This window comes from Convolutriloba macropyga, chromosome 15, assembly GCF_964194025.1.
Source record: "Convolutriloba macropyga chromosome 15, txConMacr16.3, whole genome shotgun sequence".
NCBI classification, from domain to species: domain Eukaryota; kingdom Metazoa; phylum Xenacoelomorpha; order Acoela; family Convolutidae; genus Convolutriloba; species Convolutriloba macropyga.
In genome coordinates this window covers 38,563,102-38,580,809 of record NC_134482.1, presented here as the reverse complement: position 1 = coordinate 38,580,809, position 17,708 = coordinate 38,563,102, and the positions used below count along the sequence as shown (strand labels likewise).

Below are 17,708 nucleotides of genomic sequence, written 5' to 3'. Positions count from 1 at the left end.
AAATTTAAAATTTATAAAAATAGTTAAGCTGGTTTTTTGTTCAAGTTATCCACGAAGTGGTTACACAGATCCAAGAAGTGGTTACATCAATTTTCGCAAGTTGTCTCACTAGTTTTATACTAGTATCTGGGGACGTCCGCTGGAGTCAGCGGGGATATAACCCAAACTATCCGTCTGATAACGGTTAATTACCAGCGTAACTCGACACTAGTGGATTGCAATAAGTTAGACAAGAAATGATAGATTTTAAATATAAAAGAAGTGAATATGGAGTAGTGGATATATAAAAGGAATTATAGTAATGTGTATATTTGTACCGTATCGCGGCTCTCTGCTGCGGAGGTACCATTATACACATTACTTTATATGAGGCAAAGATCCCGTCTGATTCCGTCTCTTTTGGGCGATTGGCGACACTCGTAGACTCTGACTTGCTAGTTTTGTAGGTCAATGGACTCCCAGAGCTTGTGATACGCTTAACCGACTAGAAAAAATACAGCTGCTAAGATTGTGTATACTCCTTGATTGTTTTTACTTCTTGCATATGTTTATCCTTTTATATATTGGCGGACATGGTTCGCAATCCTTTCCTCATTTTTTTTCCTTTTTTTCCAATCATTTTCAATTTCAAACCATTGTACGCCGTTTCGAATAATGAGTAAAGAGTAAATGAGTAATGAGTAAAATCTTTCTCATTTTGTAATCCAAATGCCGCCAAATCGAAATTTCAAATTGAGCAAACAATATTTTTGTGCTCGCGTTTTTTGGAAGTATGTTGGTTCGTTTTTTTATCTGATGAACTTGATGCTAACGCCTATTAAAGTCCGTCGAGACTTCTCTTTGACAGCTTGTTGAGTGACCTTCTTTGCGTCTTTATTTGCTAAAAAAAGAAAGCACAGGCATTATTAGTTCAGCATGCGGCATTAGTCTTCATTTGTTATACGGATCGCTGTTGGGTCCTCAGTTGGCCTCTTGGGACGAACAGTTGCGCTGCAGTTTGCAATGGCTCCTGCTCTGTTTGACCAAAGGCTTTATCCGAGATCTATTTGTCCTGAGTGTGCTGTTCCGATGTCTAAGCAATTGTCTAAAAAAGGCTTTTGTATGTAAATTTGCTTTGTTTTTTTCTCTTTGATTTTTTGTTGGTTACTCAACAAATTGTTGTGATAAACTTATTAAATAGCACTCCCTGCTGTTTAATAAGTCATTTCAAATTACAGTTTTGGATAAACTGATAAGATACAATAATTGAGGAAAGTTTTTGGCGAATAACCCGGATAGGTTTGAAAATTCTTCATTCAGACTTTTATTATACCCGGTTAGAGTGGAAATTATCATCTCAATTATACACGGTTAGTGTGAAAAACTATCATTCGACAGCAAAAAAACTACAACAGAAAAAATGGCTATGGTTGCCGATAACATCAATCATGGGCGGAACAATCTGCATGCAACTTGTGTAATGACATTGTACAACGGAATGATTCCATAAATTGTGTAACCTGCAGAAAGGCAGCCCATAAATCTTGTATTGGCATTAAAGCACCTATAAAAGGAGAGATATTATGGAGTCGTGAAAATCACTGCCCACCCTCAGTTGGTGATATAACCAAACAACTGTCAGAATTGAGCCAGAAAGTGGAAGACCTGCAGCAAGTTCCGGAAAAAGTAATTCAGGTGCATGCAGAAATTAAGCAACTAAAACCGAAGTATATTTCATTTTTCCAGAAGCCTAGTGTATCGCAATCAGTCACAGAAACTTCGCAAAAGCCACTGTTTATGTTTGATTCGGAGAGAAAAGGTACCTTCAACCAGGAACATGAATTTCGCCGCGATAGATTTTACAACAATAACCGAGTAAAACGACCCAAATCAAACCACTGGGATGAAATTGGTCAAGGCGACCTTATTGCTAAATCGAACAGGCCAAAAAGAATCGAAAACCTTGGCACAAGGTCAAGTTCAAATGACTTTAATGGAGTGAGGAGAAAGCAAAGCAGACGGCACATCTATACAGGACGCTTGAATACAAACTGCACTGAGGAATTGACCAAGAACTACAAAAAATGAGGCTGAGTTACTAAATCTCATAGAAAAAAGCAGAGAAGGGTCAAAATTGAGAAGCTACCACCCATTCTTCCCAGAATCTTCTTCGGACATCATTGAGAGAAGCGACTTTCGGAGCCAACTGTTGTGCATGGCAGATATTACTCAAACAAGGAAGCTAGAAATTGGCATAAATCTATACCGTCAGATGAGAATGCATTTGAATGAATACAAAACCGTCTTTTTGTGGTCTGCTAAATATCAGGTCGCTCAGAAAAAAAACAAATGAACTATCAGGTGAAACCTTTAACAACAATTATGATATTTTTGATAACGGGATCGTGATTTTCCAGCAATTTTGATGAGGACTCTATGTTATCTCAGGCTTACGAAATTTCACAGCTTTACATTTATGATAATATACCTAACATGACAAATTCTCGAGGGGTGGATTAGCTATAATCTACAAACGTAAAATCGAACTTACACTTCTCTCGCATTTAAGTAATTTTTAAGCTGCCTTTTTCTGTTTTCCAAAGAAAGTAATCATTCTGTGCTTGCTCAACAGGCCACCGTCAGGCAGCACAAAAATGTTTCTGGAGTTTCTATAAAATAACGTTCAATCCTTATCGACTGAGGGTGACCTGTTTTAAATTGGTGATTTTAATATGCCTCAGAGTGCTGCCCTAACTTCCCTTTCCAAGAAAATCGCCTAACACAGCTCGTGATGAAACCAACTCATCGTGCAGGAAAAATTCTAGATCTCTTGGTAACAAATGATCCGTACTTATTTTCTGAGATTGAAAAACAACGTTTAAACTACAGTGACCACGACCTATTCCAATTTTGCTTTTTCCATGAAGTTGTTTCCTCAAACACCGTAAAGCAAAGAGCGTGGGAAGAAAGCTGATATAGATAAGCTTGCGAATGACGTAGAGTTGACTTTAGACCTTAATGGACACCTTATCTAGATACTGCTGCTGAACTCCTTGTCGATTCAATCGATTTTGCTGCAAAAGAAGCCATTCCAGCCGAAGCTTTAAATTGGCTAGTTGTCCTTTTTTCGACATAGAGCTTCAAGATTTAGAGACAGAAGAATCCTCGAAAAAAATATAAGAAGAATCCAGACAACCAAAGTAAAGAAAATTTTTTTCCGGTGATCAGGAGATGTAAGGAGAGGTTCAAAAAAAACTCAATTTTTCGATGAGCAGGTCAACCAAAATGTCGATCTTAAAAAGAAGTACAGCAGCTTCAATATGCTTATGCGCGTTTAAACTACAAAAAAACTGCCTGTTGGTTGGGGAAGAGATGCTGAAATTGGACAAATATTTAATGACTTCTTTGAGGAAAAGGTAACAAAAATCAAAAGTTTTATTGAAAACGCCACCATGACAAGAGTTGAGAAAATAATCTGTTTAAAACCAATACACACAAGCCATGTTAAGCCAATGAGTGTTTTCAATTCTGTGAATTCAAATGGTTTGGACATAGCTTATACTGAAATGTCAAATGGCTACTATGAACTAGATCCCATGCCTACTGTTCTCTGCAAGCAGTTGTAAAAATCATGGAAATTTTTCTTTTTATTCCTGATAAACATGAGTTTTCAAAATAGATGTAGAACTTGACAAAGGAAAAAACCTTTTAGTAATTGCTGCGCTTTACCTGAGTGCAGCGTTTGAAACTCTGGATTTTGATAATTTTGAAAAAATTGTGGAAGAGTGCTTCAAAATCACAGGAAAATGTAAACAGTGGATCATGTGTTACATAACTGAAAGAAGAGAAAAAACTCAAATTTGGAAACCACGTTCTTCGGAAACTGAAATTTTCTACCGTGTAATTCAATGCAGGCTGCATTCTAGGACCGATGATTTTCTCGATGTACACAACCCCAATTGGCGTCGGTCTTATCAAACAATGCAACATACGGTACCAAATTTGCGCCGATGACACAGTTTTGTGCAACAAAATCGAAATAGACGACTAAAAGCTACTTATTGAAACGTTGAAGCTACAAGTTAAAAAATTGCTCGGAGCTTTTACAGCTTTGCAACTCAAAGTTAATCCGGACAAAACTGAAAAAAAATTATTGCCTACTAAAAGGAAACGTCCAAATATCACAACGCTAAAGCTGGTAGATACTGTTTTGAATATCAGTGAAAATTTGCTTTGGCTCGGTGTTAATTTTGATCAGCAATTCAGTTTCGAAAAGAACGTCAAAAAATCACGAGCTCCTGCTACAATGAATTCAGGAAACTCTATATAATGAAACATTATCTTTCTTTAGAGTAACGGAAAATTGTTGTACAAAATCTAATTATCTCTAGGCTTGACTTTTACAATACTATACTATAGCAGTTAAACACCAAAGAAATATCAAAAGTGCAGAGAGTACAGAATGCGGCTTGCAGATTCATTTTCAACCTGCGAAAATATGAGTCTTGTCGAGAATTCAGATACAACTTGCACCGGCTGCCAGTTGTTCAGCGAATTGATTTCAAAATTTTTACATATGGTCACAAAATTGTCTATAACACTTATGTGCCAGTGTATTTGAAAAGCCTAGTGATTTTACAGTACAAATATAACCAAACTTGATCCAGAAACAAATTGAAATTGAAGTTGCCAAAAACCATAAACCCTTTTGGTTCACGAGCATTTTTTTGTGGCCCCCAAGAAATGGAATGCTGTACCCTCTCACCTACATTGTACAGCTGATCATACATTGTTCAGAAAAGAGTTAAAAACTTTTGTGTTCTCGAGGTCTTACTGACTGCGTCTTTCAGAGAGAAGATGGAAAACAAAATTGTTTGGAATTCCAGAATAAACAAAATCAAATGTAATTTAATGAAACGACGCTGTACAGTCGTCGAATTGAGTAAACCGTACCGCAAAATAACTCTTCCAGAGAAAAGTCAACGAGTCTTTGAATGTTGTGTCTTAGGACCGTTGCTTATGTATGGCGGGTTTGTTGAAAACGCAATTACTATATCTTGCCCAGGAGGCTGCATCTCAACACTCTGCAGCGATTGCGTAATTGAGAATATAAAATCCTTTGGTATAAGAAGTGTAGTTGTCGTGGCTGGTACAAACAACCTGTTCGATAAACGTAATAAACCACTGATAGGACCTATCGAAACAACAGATGAGATGTATCATCTTATTGAAAAATTCAAGTTCTATAAATTTAGAGTAACGATTATGGCACTAACTAACCGAAAAGACAAATTGGAAAATCATTTATGCGTGAGGATTTGGATGCACTCCATCCGACAAAATAAGCCGATATCGAAACTGTTTATGGTCAAGAAAAGGAATCCGTTGATCGCGTGCAACATCCCGGTAGCAGTCATTCACGTAAGAAACCACTGATGGGACCAATCGAAACAACAGATGGGATTAATTATCTTATTGAAAAACTTAAATTCTATAAACTTACAGTAACGATATTGGCACTAATTAACCGAAAAGACAAATGGAAAATCATTAATAAAGTAAATGACCGCTACCGAGATCTTGCACGCAATCATAGGATTGCTTTCCTTGAAAATAAAAAGTTTCGATATCGGCATATTTTGTCGGATAGAGTGCATCCAAATCCGCAAATATTCGGGAATTGGCGTCTGATTTTTGGTATGCTTTCAAGCAGATTAAACAGTGGCATATTTAAAGCAAGCATGGTTTTATCAGATTTTAGTTCAGTAGTTGTGAAAACTGCTCGGTTAGAGCAGATGTTTGACCTCCGATTAAATGCTCGGTTAGAGCAGAATACTTACAGTTTTGAAGCTCGGTTAGAGCAGAAAATATCTGGTACAAAACATTCGTTAGAGCGGAAGTTATGTTAATTTTTCTACTCTGGGATCAAGTACATTCTTGTAAAAGAAAGAAGATATTCTATTTGATCTGCTTTGAAAACACATCTATGCTCGGATAGAGCGGAAGTCATTATAATTATTCTCTTTTGGAGACATGTCTACGATCGGATAGAGCGCAACTCTAGATGAAATCCTGAATCCAACCCACCTCTGTGTCCGGAAGAGGTGGAAAAACAAGACCCGTCTACTACTACTATTACATTGATTTTGGTGCTTAAAGGAGTTTTAGGTATACGGCCAAATGATATGCGTCAACTGGGTGAATAATAATAGTTTTTCTCTGATTACTTTAGGTTTTAAAAAAAATTGAATTTCATATGGCTCTATGGTGAATTTAGTTTTGCTTCCTCTTTAAATTTAGCTAAACTTGTTTAAATGGTTTGGCATAACCATTTAACTAAATCTTTTGCTCTTTTTTGGAGCTTCACTTAGTTCAATTTCAATTTGATTCCAAATTGAACTTCATTTACGTGAAAAATCTATTTTTGTTCGGTACGTATCAATAACTGTTGGCTCCATTTGCGCAAGCAAATAGGTCTTCAGTTTGGAGTTTCGATAATTAATCTATACAGTCTTCACTACACATTATATAAAATTAAGGTAAAATTTCCCTTAAAGGTATCAAGGTAAAATTTGTCAAGATAAAGTTAAAGTTGGGTTTGATGATTTATTATAGACAAAATTTCCTTCTAATCCATTTTTACCGGTAAATTACATCCATCAAGACAGAGGTGAAATTACGAAATAAAACAATTCTCCTAACAATTCGAGTTTGCTTACACTTATCCATAATAATATCATTGAGAAATTGCGACGCGAATTGTACTAGTTTCAATCCCACATGATATTGTTGCTCAAGTTCTGCTCCGAAATTTTTGTGAGAAGCTTTGCATTCGATACGTGTTCCTAGAATTAGACTGAAATTTCTGCTTTTCGTAGAACTAGCGATGTCTATCTTGTTCTCCTTGTGTAATTCATGTTTCTCTGTTCAGTTATTAATGTTTCACTGTTATGTAAGACGTGCAGGATAATATAGTTGTGGGTAGAGTTCGATGAGTTTTCAATGATAAAGAGCCGACACAAGGAATCATTAGATTTTTCAATTTGGTCTGTGGTTTAAGAGCTATCTTTTTTCCTATCTCTATTTTCATGTGGTTGAACTCAGTTGTGCCTGAAATCTTGCTTCAGATATTCAATATTTTCTTGCAAATTAAATTTTCCAAACTTAAACCTTAGATTTTCCTCGTCAATTATTGGTGACATTTTTTTTCTATTAACTTAATATGCAGGTGAAAATAATTTGGCTCAAATTTTAGACAAATTTTTGTCAGTTCTTAAACGAAATATCTCCAATATCTCCTAATTTCAGTTTTTTAGTTTAACCTAAAAGTATTTTTAAGTATCTCTACTTGAAGCTTAATTTGCAAGTTAAATTGGTCATTACTAGAGTGGCTTGTTTAAAAATGTCGGTGAAATTTTATTCTGCATTAAATTCCTAAGAGCTTAACATTCTTTTCTTAAAAAGAGATATTCAATTGTTGGTCGTTTTTTATCTAAAGTTTATGTGCTGTGCTATATTGATCATATTTGTTTCTCTTGATTGACGTTTTGGTCAAAATCTCAGACCATCGTCAACCATCGTTGTTGTCCACTGTCAACCGCAGCAAAAGTTGATTTGATTTGCTTACCATCAATTCGTTGCTTTTCGGAGGTATTGATGAAAAATTTAAATGTCGAGATAATTGAGAAACATTTTTTTTGTTTCTGGGTTTTGTTGTTCCTTGATGGTCTAAATTGCGAGAGACAAGTCTAGAAAAGAACAAACACTAACAATCCCGGGCCAAAACGTGCACCCGTATTCCACCGTCATTAAGCAAGAAAAGTTATTAAAGGCGAATTCCACTCTTATGTAGCAGGGAATTGCAAGAGCGTAATATAGAGGAAAATACACCTCTTAACCATGTTTACAATCTTGTAAGTCCACTATTATTACACTCTCAAAAATAAATTTTAATTAAACTGTTTAGTACACCTTTATTACATACTTTTCCAAGAGTGAAACCTCCTGCGACGTGTGTCACTGCGTGTAAAACAAAAAATATGTACGGTATCCACTGAATGTGTGAAAACTATTCTATAAAAAAGTCGCGGTTGTGCTTTATTGTTCAAAAATTTTCTAGAAACATCCGCAATTAGAGCAAAAATTTAGCAATTATTTGCTGAAAGTCACAATTTTCCCCTTGTTTTGTTGTATATAAACATATTTTGTCCTAATAGCATAGCTTTGCGAAACACAACTAACCGTCATTTTGGCAATACCAACAGTTTTTAAATCTTCACAAGTTGATTAATACTGAAATGTTTTAAAAGTATCCCAAATTTGAGGGAGAAATTAAATAGATTTAAATTATTGTAAAAATTTGCTTTGTTTAGAAGCAAAAACAAAAAGATTCATTCTAACATAACAAACGCCGACTAGAGGACATGGCGTCTATGCTAAGGACTTTCAAAACTTATTTTAGAAAACGATTGCGTTGCAGGAGCTTTGCAGTGGTTGAAAACCAGTCCATCCTAGAAAAACATTGTTAGTTGAATAAAGCTTGTATCAACTTTTTGATGCCTAGGCCGAGATCACGGGTGCATGATAGTCTTGAAGTACCGACATTTTTAGGTTAATGAGAACGAATTTGTTTCCCTAGCATTATTGTTTATGCTGTAATTGAGATTGATGGAATAGATTTATTATAGACAAAATTTCCTTCTAATCCATTTTTACCGGTAAATTACATTCATCAAGACAGAGGTGAAATTACGAAATAAAACAATTCTCCTAACAATTCGAGTTTGCTTACACTTATCCATAATAATATCATTGAGAAATTGCGACGCGAATTGTACTAGTTTCAATCCCTTATGATATTGTTGCTCAAGTTCTGCTCCGAAATTTTTGTGAGAAGCCTTGCATTCGATACGTGTTCCTAGAATTAGACTGGAATTTCTGCTTTTCGTAGAACTAGAGATGTCTATCTTGTTCTCCTTGTGTAAGTCATGTTTCTCTGTTCAGTTATTAATGTTTCACTGTTATGTAAGACGTGCAGGATAATATAGTTGTGGGTAGAGTTCGATGAGTTTTCAATGATAAAGAGCCGACACAAGGAATCATTAGATTTTTCAATTTGGTCTGTGGTTTAAGAGCTATCTTTTTTCCTATCTCTATTTTCATTAGGTTGAACTCAGTTGTGCCTGAAAACTTGCTTCAAATATTCAATATTTTTTTGCAAATTAAATTTTCCAAACTTAAACCTTAGATTTTCCTCGTCAATTATTGGTGACATGTTTTTTCTATTAACTTAATATGCAGGTGAAAAAATTTTGGCTCAAACTTTAGACAAAATTTTTGTCAGTTCGTAAACGAAATATCTCCAATATCCCCTAATTTCAGTTTTTTAGTTTAACCTAAAAGTATTTTTAAGTACCTCTACTTGAAACTTAATTTGCAAGTTAATTTGGTCATTACTAGAGTGGCTTGTTTAAAAACGTCGGTTAAATTTTATTCTGCATTAAATTCCTAAGAGCTTAACATTCTTTTCTTGAAAAGAGATATTCAATTGTTGGTCGTTTTTTATCTAAAGTTTATGTGCTGTGCTATATTGATCATATTTGTTTCTCTTGATTGACGTTTTGGTCAAAATCTCAGACCATCGTCAACCATCGTTGTTGTCCACTGTCAACCGCAGCAAAAGTTGATTTGATTTGCTTACCATCAATTCGTTGCTTTTCGGAGGTATTGATGAAAAAATTAGATGTCGAGATAATTGAGAAACATTTTTTTTGTTTCTGGGTTTTGTTGTTCCTTGATGGTCTAAATTGTGAGAGACAAGTCTAGAAAAAAACAAACACTAACAATCCCGGGCCAAAACGTGCACCCGTATTCCACCGTCATTAAGCAAGAAAAGTTATTAAAGGCGAATTCCACTCTTACGTAGCAGGGAATTGCAAGAGCGTAATATAGAGGAAAATACACCTCTTAACCATGTTTACAATCTTGTAAGTCCACTATTATTACACTCTCAAAAATAAATTTTAATTTAACTGTTTAGTACACCTTTATTACATACTTTTCCAAGAGTGAAACCTCCTGCGACATGTGTCACTGCGTGTAAAACAAAAAATATGTACGGTATCCACTGAGTGTGTGAAAACTATTCTTTAAAAAAGTCGCGGTTGTGCCTTATTGTTCAAAAAGTTTCTAGAAACATCTGCAATTAGAGCAAAAATTTAGCAATTATTTGCTGAAAGTCACAATTTTCCCCTTGTTTTGTTGTATATAAACATATTTTGTCCTAATAGCATAGCTTTGCGAAACACAACTAACCGTCATTTTGGCAATACCAACAGTTTTTAAATCTTCACAAGTTGATTAATACTGAAATGTTTTAAAATTATCACAAATTTGAGGGAGAAATTAAATAGATTTAAATTATTGTAAAAATTTGCTTTGTTTAGAAGCAAAAACAAAAAGATTCATTCTAACATAACAAACGCCGACTAGAGGACATGGCGTCTATGCTAAGGACTTTCAAAACTTGTTTTAGAAAACGATTGCGTTGCAGAAGCTTTGCAGTGGTTGAAAACCAGTCCATCCTGGAAAAACATTGTTAGTTGAATAAAGCTTGTATCAACTTTTTGATGCCTAGGCCGAGATCACGGGTGCATGATAGTCTTGAAGTACCGACATTTTTAAGTTAATGAGAACGAATTTTTTTCCCTAGCATTATTGTTTATGCTGTAATTGAGATTGATGGAATAGATTTATTATAGACAAAGTTTCCTTCTAATCAATTTTTACCGGTAAATTACATTCATCAAGACAGAGGTGAAATTACGAAATAAAACAATTCTCCTAACAATTCGAGTTTGCTTACACTTATCCATAATAATATCATTGAGAAATTGCGACGCGAATTGTACTAGTTTCAATCCCTTATGATATTGTTGCTCAAGTTCTGCTCCGAAATTTTTGTGAGAAGCTTTGCATTCGATACGTGTTCCTAGAATTAGACTGGAATTTCTGCTTTTCGTAGAACTAGCGATGTCTATCTTGTTCTCCTTGTGTAATTCATGTTTCTCTGTTCAGTTATTAATGTTTCACTGTTATGTAAGACGTGAAGGATAGTATAGTTGTGGGAAGAGTTCGATGAGTTTGCAATGATAAAGAGCCGACACAAGGAATCATTAGATTTTTCAATTTGGTCTGTGGTTTAAGAGCTATCTTTTTTCCTATCTCTATTTTCATGTGGTTGAACTCAGTTGTGCCTGAAATCTTGCTTCAAATTTTCAATATTTTTTTGCAAACTAAATTTTCCAAACTTAAGCCTTAGATTTTCCTCGTCAATTATTGGTGACATTTTTTTTCTTTAACTTAATATGCAGGTGAAAATAATTTGGCTCAAACTTTAGACAAAATTTTTGTCAGTTCGTAAACGAAATATCTCCAATATCTCCTAATTTCAGTTTTTTAGTTTAACCTAAAAGTATTTTTAAGTACTTCTACTTGAAACTTAATTTGCAAGTTAAATTGGTCATTACTAGAGTGGCTTGTTTAAAAATGTCGGTGAAATTTTATCCTGCATTAAATTCCTAAGAGCTTAACATTTTTTTCTTAAAAAGAGATATTCAATTGTTGGTCGTTTTTTATCTAAAGTTTATGTGCTGTGCTATATTGATCATATTTGTTTCTCTTGATTGACGTTTTGGTCAAAATCTCAGACCATCGTCAACCATCGTTGTTGTCCACTGTCAACCGCAGCAAAAGTTGATTTGATTTGCTTACCATCAATTCGTTGCTTTTCGGAGGTATTGATGAAAAATTTAGATGTCGAGATAATTGAGAAACATTTTTTTTGTTTCTGGGTATTGTTGTTCCTTGATGGTCTAAATTGCGAGAGACAAGTCTAGAAAAAAACAAACACTAACAATCCCGGGCCAAAACGTGCACCCGTATTCCACCGTCATTAAGCAAGAAAAGTTATTAAAGGCGAATTCCACTCTTATGTAGCAGGGAAGTGCAAGAGCGTAATATAGAGGAAAATACACCTCTTAACCATGTTTACAATCTTGAAAGTCCACTATTATTACACTCTCAAAAATAAATTTTAATTAAACTGTTTAGTACACCTTTATTAAATACTTTTCCAAGAATGAAACCTCCTGCGACGTGTGTCACTGCGTGTAAAACAAAAAATATGTACGGTATCCACTGAATGTGTGAAAACTATTCTTTAAAAAAGTCGCGGTTGTGCTTTATTGTTCAAAAATTTTCTAGAAACATCCTTAATTAGAGCAAAAATTTAGCAATTATTTGCTGAAAGTCACAATTTTCCCCTTGTTTTGTTGTATATAAACATATTTTGTCCTAATAGCATAGCTTTGCGAAACACAACTAACCGTCATTTTGGCAATACCAACAGTTTTTAAATCTTCACAAGTTGATTAATACTGAAATGTTTTAAAATTATCCCAAATTTGAGGAAGAGATTAAATAGATTTAAATTATTGTAAAAACTTGCTTTGTTTAGAAGCAAAAACAAAAAGATTCATTCTAACATAACAAACGCCGACTAGAGGACATGGCGCCTATGCTAAGGACTTTCAAAACTTATTTTAGAAAACGATTGCGTTGCAGGAGCTTTGCAGTTGTTGAAAACCAGTCCATCCTAGAAAAACATTGTTAGTTGAATAAAGCTTGTATCAAATTTTTGTTTGTATCAGCCGAGATCACGGGTGCATGATAGTCTTGAAGTACCAACATTTTTAAGTTAATGAGAACGAATTTTTTTCCCTAGCATTGTTGTTTATGCTGTAATTGAGATTGATGGAACGTAGTAGTCGTTTGGTTAACACTAACGAAATTTCTTGGTTTTTCACTTCCTGATTCCAATTGGGCACAATCTTTTTACCCCGACAAAAAGGCAATCTTAATATTTTTCAATTTGGGAGCACAATTTAGTCATGTCCAAAGTCAGTTATACACAACGCGGATCAGACTAAGGTGAATGGGTGTGGTCTAAGTCAATTGGGTATTTTCCTATTTCATCTAACTTTTTCAACAGTGAAAAAGACACCAAAAACATTATCGCTCTGCATAGACGAGCTTGTTTAATCTGCAACACTGAGAAATTTTAAGGCAGGCGAAAGTATCGATCTAAAAGAGTTACTTGAGTTCAGAACTATAATTAGTGAAAAAAATCCAAAACTGAGCTTTAAACCCGTAAAACTTTGTTCGGATTGGTCAAAAGATGTCACGTTAACCAGAGAAGACTGAATCTCAAATACAGACTCCGTGATAACGGGAACAAGTTTTTCGCTAAATGCTCCCAACAGAGGTGGATAGAAACATAAGCAGCACAAAAAAATAATGCAATTAGATTTGAGCGATGTGAATTAGGTGAGTATGCTCCGACTTGGTACGAAGAGCCCTCAATGAAGCAAGCAAAATACCCCAGCACGAATTCATTGATGGCACCTGCTTCTGGAGCCAAGACATTTTGTGTTCAACGAAAAATCTACAGTGCGAAAAAACTTTGCCGTTGCAGGGAAAAAGTACCCGACAAAAAAACCTTCATTGATCTTGAAAAACTGTATCGATGGGAAATCGAAGTCCTTGACTCGGCGGAAGACTATAATTGCGAAGCTTGTCGAAAAGAAGAAGCAAAAATGATATACAAATCCAGCCTTTTCCATCGCTACAGCCACTGGACAGTCCAGGATGTACCCAGAGCATCTTTTTCACGCAATCAATTGTTGAGTTTCTGATCAATCCAAGCGTCCAGTGACATCCCTAGCTAAATTGGTGAACCTCCCTAGCGGAGGCTAGCCTACATGTGTTGTGGCGCCAGATTTTTTTAGTGCTTCCTTAGCAGCTTTGACGAAAAAGCAGCGTTAGACCTATTGACCTAGGTGAAGTTATTTGGTGTCTCATTGCCAAGTGTATATCAGAAGACTTAACTTCCGAGACAGTTGACTTGTTAGGAGTAGCCGTTAAGGGAGGGACCGAAAGTATAGTGTATGCCCCCAAAATTACCTTTGAAGAAATGAAAAAATATCACAAGGTGGGCATTATTAAAATTGTTTCCAAAAAGGCGTTCAGTTCACGCAAGCGTAGTAAAAGCCTCAGCTGATTAAATATGTCGATGAATAGTATAGTTTCCGTTACCTTCTGTTTTTACTCTCATCATAGTGATTTGTTGTCCGACAACTCATCAGTTGAATGTCGGTTCGAAGTGTAACAGGGAGTTCCCATTGGCCCACTTTCTTTTACCTGGCCATTTGACCTGTGAATACTGAAATCGAAAGCAAACTAAAGAACTTCGCGCAACTCTGTTGGCATTGCGATGGCAGAATCATCGCGGGCTCCGAAACAGAATTGTATAAAACATTGGAAATTTTAACAGCATCAGGAGCAAAATGCAATTTAGAATTAGGAAATTACCAATGCGCGTTATGGCAAATAGAAAGCTTGAACGAAAATGTTAGTTCGACCAAGAGAAACAATGTAGATGAATATGAAGTCTCAGGAGCTGCTAGAGAATCTGATGCTTTCAATTGTTTACTGAACCAAGTTAGAAATCAAGAGGAACTTTTAAGAGAATGCAACAATTTTGGATCCGGAGTGCGCCTTTGATACCCTGCGTACCCCCGAAATGGTCTACTCTTTGCAATGCAATTCCCTTTTGGACGAAAAAAAAAGATCTTGCAAAAGTTTAATTTGGTTTAGTGTTAAACTCTTGCAGAGCTTTTCAGAGCTTTACTGTCATATAATTCATAGGACTGAAAATGGCTTCTAATCAACAAAACCGGTGTTGGAGTAGGAAGGTCAGCCGACCAAGTACAGGCCAAAAATATTGTTTCTGCTTTTCGATATTTTGCTATGGTAGAAAATTAACGGGCCCTAAACCTTCTGAAGATGTCTCACTTGTTAAGCCAATTGTTGAATTTTGTGAAAAGGCGTTCACGCTCCCCTCTCAAAGGGAAATTCAAGTGGAATTTGATTACTCGAAAACCCAATTCAAATAGAAAAAATAGCTCGCTTGCTATTCCGTTCTCTACACCATCATGTTCCTGGTTATCCGCAGTCCCCATAACATCGCTTGTAATACATTTTCACCGTGCGACCCTTAAAAATCACTTTTGTAAACCTTGTACTCCATGCAATGGTCGGGGCGACATGATCTCTAGTCACGACCGTATATAAAACAAATTTACATCAACTTTTTTGGGGAATCCAGTTGTCCCCAATGAGCGAGCACAAGAGCTTACTGCCCAGCAGCAACTCCAGATCAGGCGAAAAAATCTTACCTGTAGGGAAATCGGGTCAGCAAGCAGCTGGAGATTTTACCATCATTTCTACTTGCACGCAAGCTCTATCGAAAAAGCGGCGGAAGAGAGTGGTTTGAATTCAATTCGGAATTCAATTTGTTCTTTTGGACCTCAAGTCGTTCGGAGGATTCGCAGCGACAGTTCGTGAGACCCTTAAACGAATTGTCTCTTTGGCTGATAACAGAAGCGTGCTGCCTTTTGGGTCATCTTTAGTATTCAGCAAGTTATCTCAATCAGTCTTCCTTATAGCTACTCGCGTGTCCTCAATAATGCTGAACGCAAGAGACTCTAGACTATAGGCAAATGCAAAACGGGAACAAAGCTTTGTTTCTTTATCTCACTCGTTTCAAGGGGAGTCTTCTCTGAAAATTTTATCACTCAATGGGCAGGAAGAATCAGTACTGATACGTTTTTGAAGTCTCACCCAATGGGAACGGAGCCCAAAATTTTTTGTTTTTTCATATGGGTTGTTGCCAGAGTGATGGCTTTGGTGACTTGAACTGAACTGATAACAACAGCAATTATTAGCTCTGAATCAATTTTTCACACATATCGATGAACTAATCAATTGAACAGAGAATCATTTTTAAAAATTCTTGGTTGTGTTTTCCCACGTTTCTTTGATGAATTTATAATTACTTCAATCAATGATAATGAACTAATTGTTGCTTTTGTCCTACTTTGTGATAATTTGGTTAATGTTTGCCTCCCACAGATTCTTGATTAGGTTGTTGCGTTGCGATTGCCATTCCGTACTCCCGCCGGATAGCAGAAGATAAAGAACTGCAGTTATGCTTTTCTAAAAGTTTGCTGTAATGCACTGCTGATTTTGTTGGCCTTCAAGGATGAGGTCCACGACCCAAGATAGGTATCGACCAGGCCGACTTGGTTCGCGGACAATGGGGCTTCAGAACGACCATACCCAAAAAAAGGTATTGACCAGACCGAACAGATTTGGCAACTCTTGGCCAGACTGAACAGACTTTGTCGAGACTTTTGAGCTGACCGAACAGATCCAAGGCCAGACCATTGGCCAGGTGAAATTGTGGGTAATGGCCAGACCAAGCAGACCGAGGTTTGGGCATTGGTCAGACCGAACACACTGCAATGAGGTTGTTGGCCGGACCGAACAGACAAAAGTGTGTGTGCGTTGGCCAGATCAAACAGGTCGAATTGTGGGTAGCCCCGGGCCGAGGTGTCACCGCTAAAAATTGCTGAAAGATGTAAGATTTGCGGTGAATTTGAGTAAAAGTTTAAGATTTGCGCTCAATGCGATGAATGCGGTGACAAAAAAAATTTAACCGGTGAAAAATTTCTTTCACCGCTTAAGCGGTGACAGAAAATTTTTCACCGCTACCAGCAGAATGCGGTGAAAAGAAAATCAGCGCTATCAGCAGAATGGGGTGAAATAAAATTTTTCACCGCTACCAGCAGAATGCGGTGAAAAAGTTTTCACTGCTACCATCAGAATGCGGTGAAAAACAAAATTTTACCATTAAAATCGCAAACCTTACAAATATTCACCGCTAATTTCAACGCTTATCTTAAATTCACACGAAATATCAATGAAGTTAGTGACAGAGGGCGCAGTTGAATAAAAAGTTGGGGACATGCAGGAGGTGATTGGTACGGGCGGTTCTTTTTCGTAAGAAATCCGGTTGAAAAAAAATTTTCACCGGTAAAAATCGCAAATCTTACAAAAATTCACCTCTTTCACCGCATTCAACGCTAAAATATGCGGGCGCTTTGCAGTGAAAAAAAATTTTTTATCACAGCTATTCACTGCTGCATTACATTATTTTTCGACAAAACCTCGACCCGGGTGGCCTGATACAACAGATTTAAACAAGGGTGGGCCAAACCGGATAGACCAGAAATTGCTGTTCGCTAGACGGAAGGTGCGACCAAATTTTTTTTTCAGATCATTGAATTGGGTCCCACTGGAGCCCCTGTCTCTGACCCAAGTCGGTCTGGCAATGGCTCCCGCACTCATCCTGGGCATTTATTGCTCTGCTTAGCGGTCTTCGTTCTTCCACAGTCAATGTCTCTAAAGAGCTAGCTCTCTTTGAATTTCATTCTCCGGTATTTTAGTGAAAAGTGTGGCTCTAACTATTCCCTCCTCGCGGTTGTCAAAAATAAAGTTTTCAAATAACGCGTTAAAGGTGCTAGAAAATTGTTCGACTGTTTGTTCGTTTTTGGTTTTTTTTTCAAAAGAAAATTTAATTAACCAAATTGCACTAATTGTCAAAAATACATGAGTTTTCTGTGCCGACATCATATCATATTCCAACCCGCATTTTAATTGATGCGCGGAAATTTGTCTTTTTCAAAGGTTCTTATATCCTTTAAAGTTTTATCTTTTAAGCTGGTTCAAAGTTGCTGTTGTGAGTTGAGTTTTCATTATATTTTGGT

At 36.4% G+C, this 17,708-nt stretch overlaps 1 protein-coding gene across 1 annotated transcript in view; it reads left to right on the top strand.

Annotated features, from left to right (window-relative positions):
• The first annotated feature begins 1,156 nt into the window (after positions 1-1,156).
• LOC142353939 (ras-related protein Rab-18-B-like) overlaps positions 1,157-17,708 on the top strand; it is a 476,381-nt gene continuing 459,829 nt past the window's right edge. The window contains exon 1 of the mRNA XM_075406171.1: positions 1,157-1,180. The gene's annotated coding sequence lies outside the window, so the exon portion shown is untranslated. The remainder of the gene's footprint in view (positions 1,181-17,708) is intronic.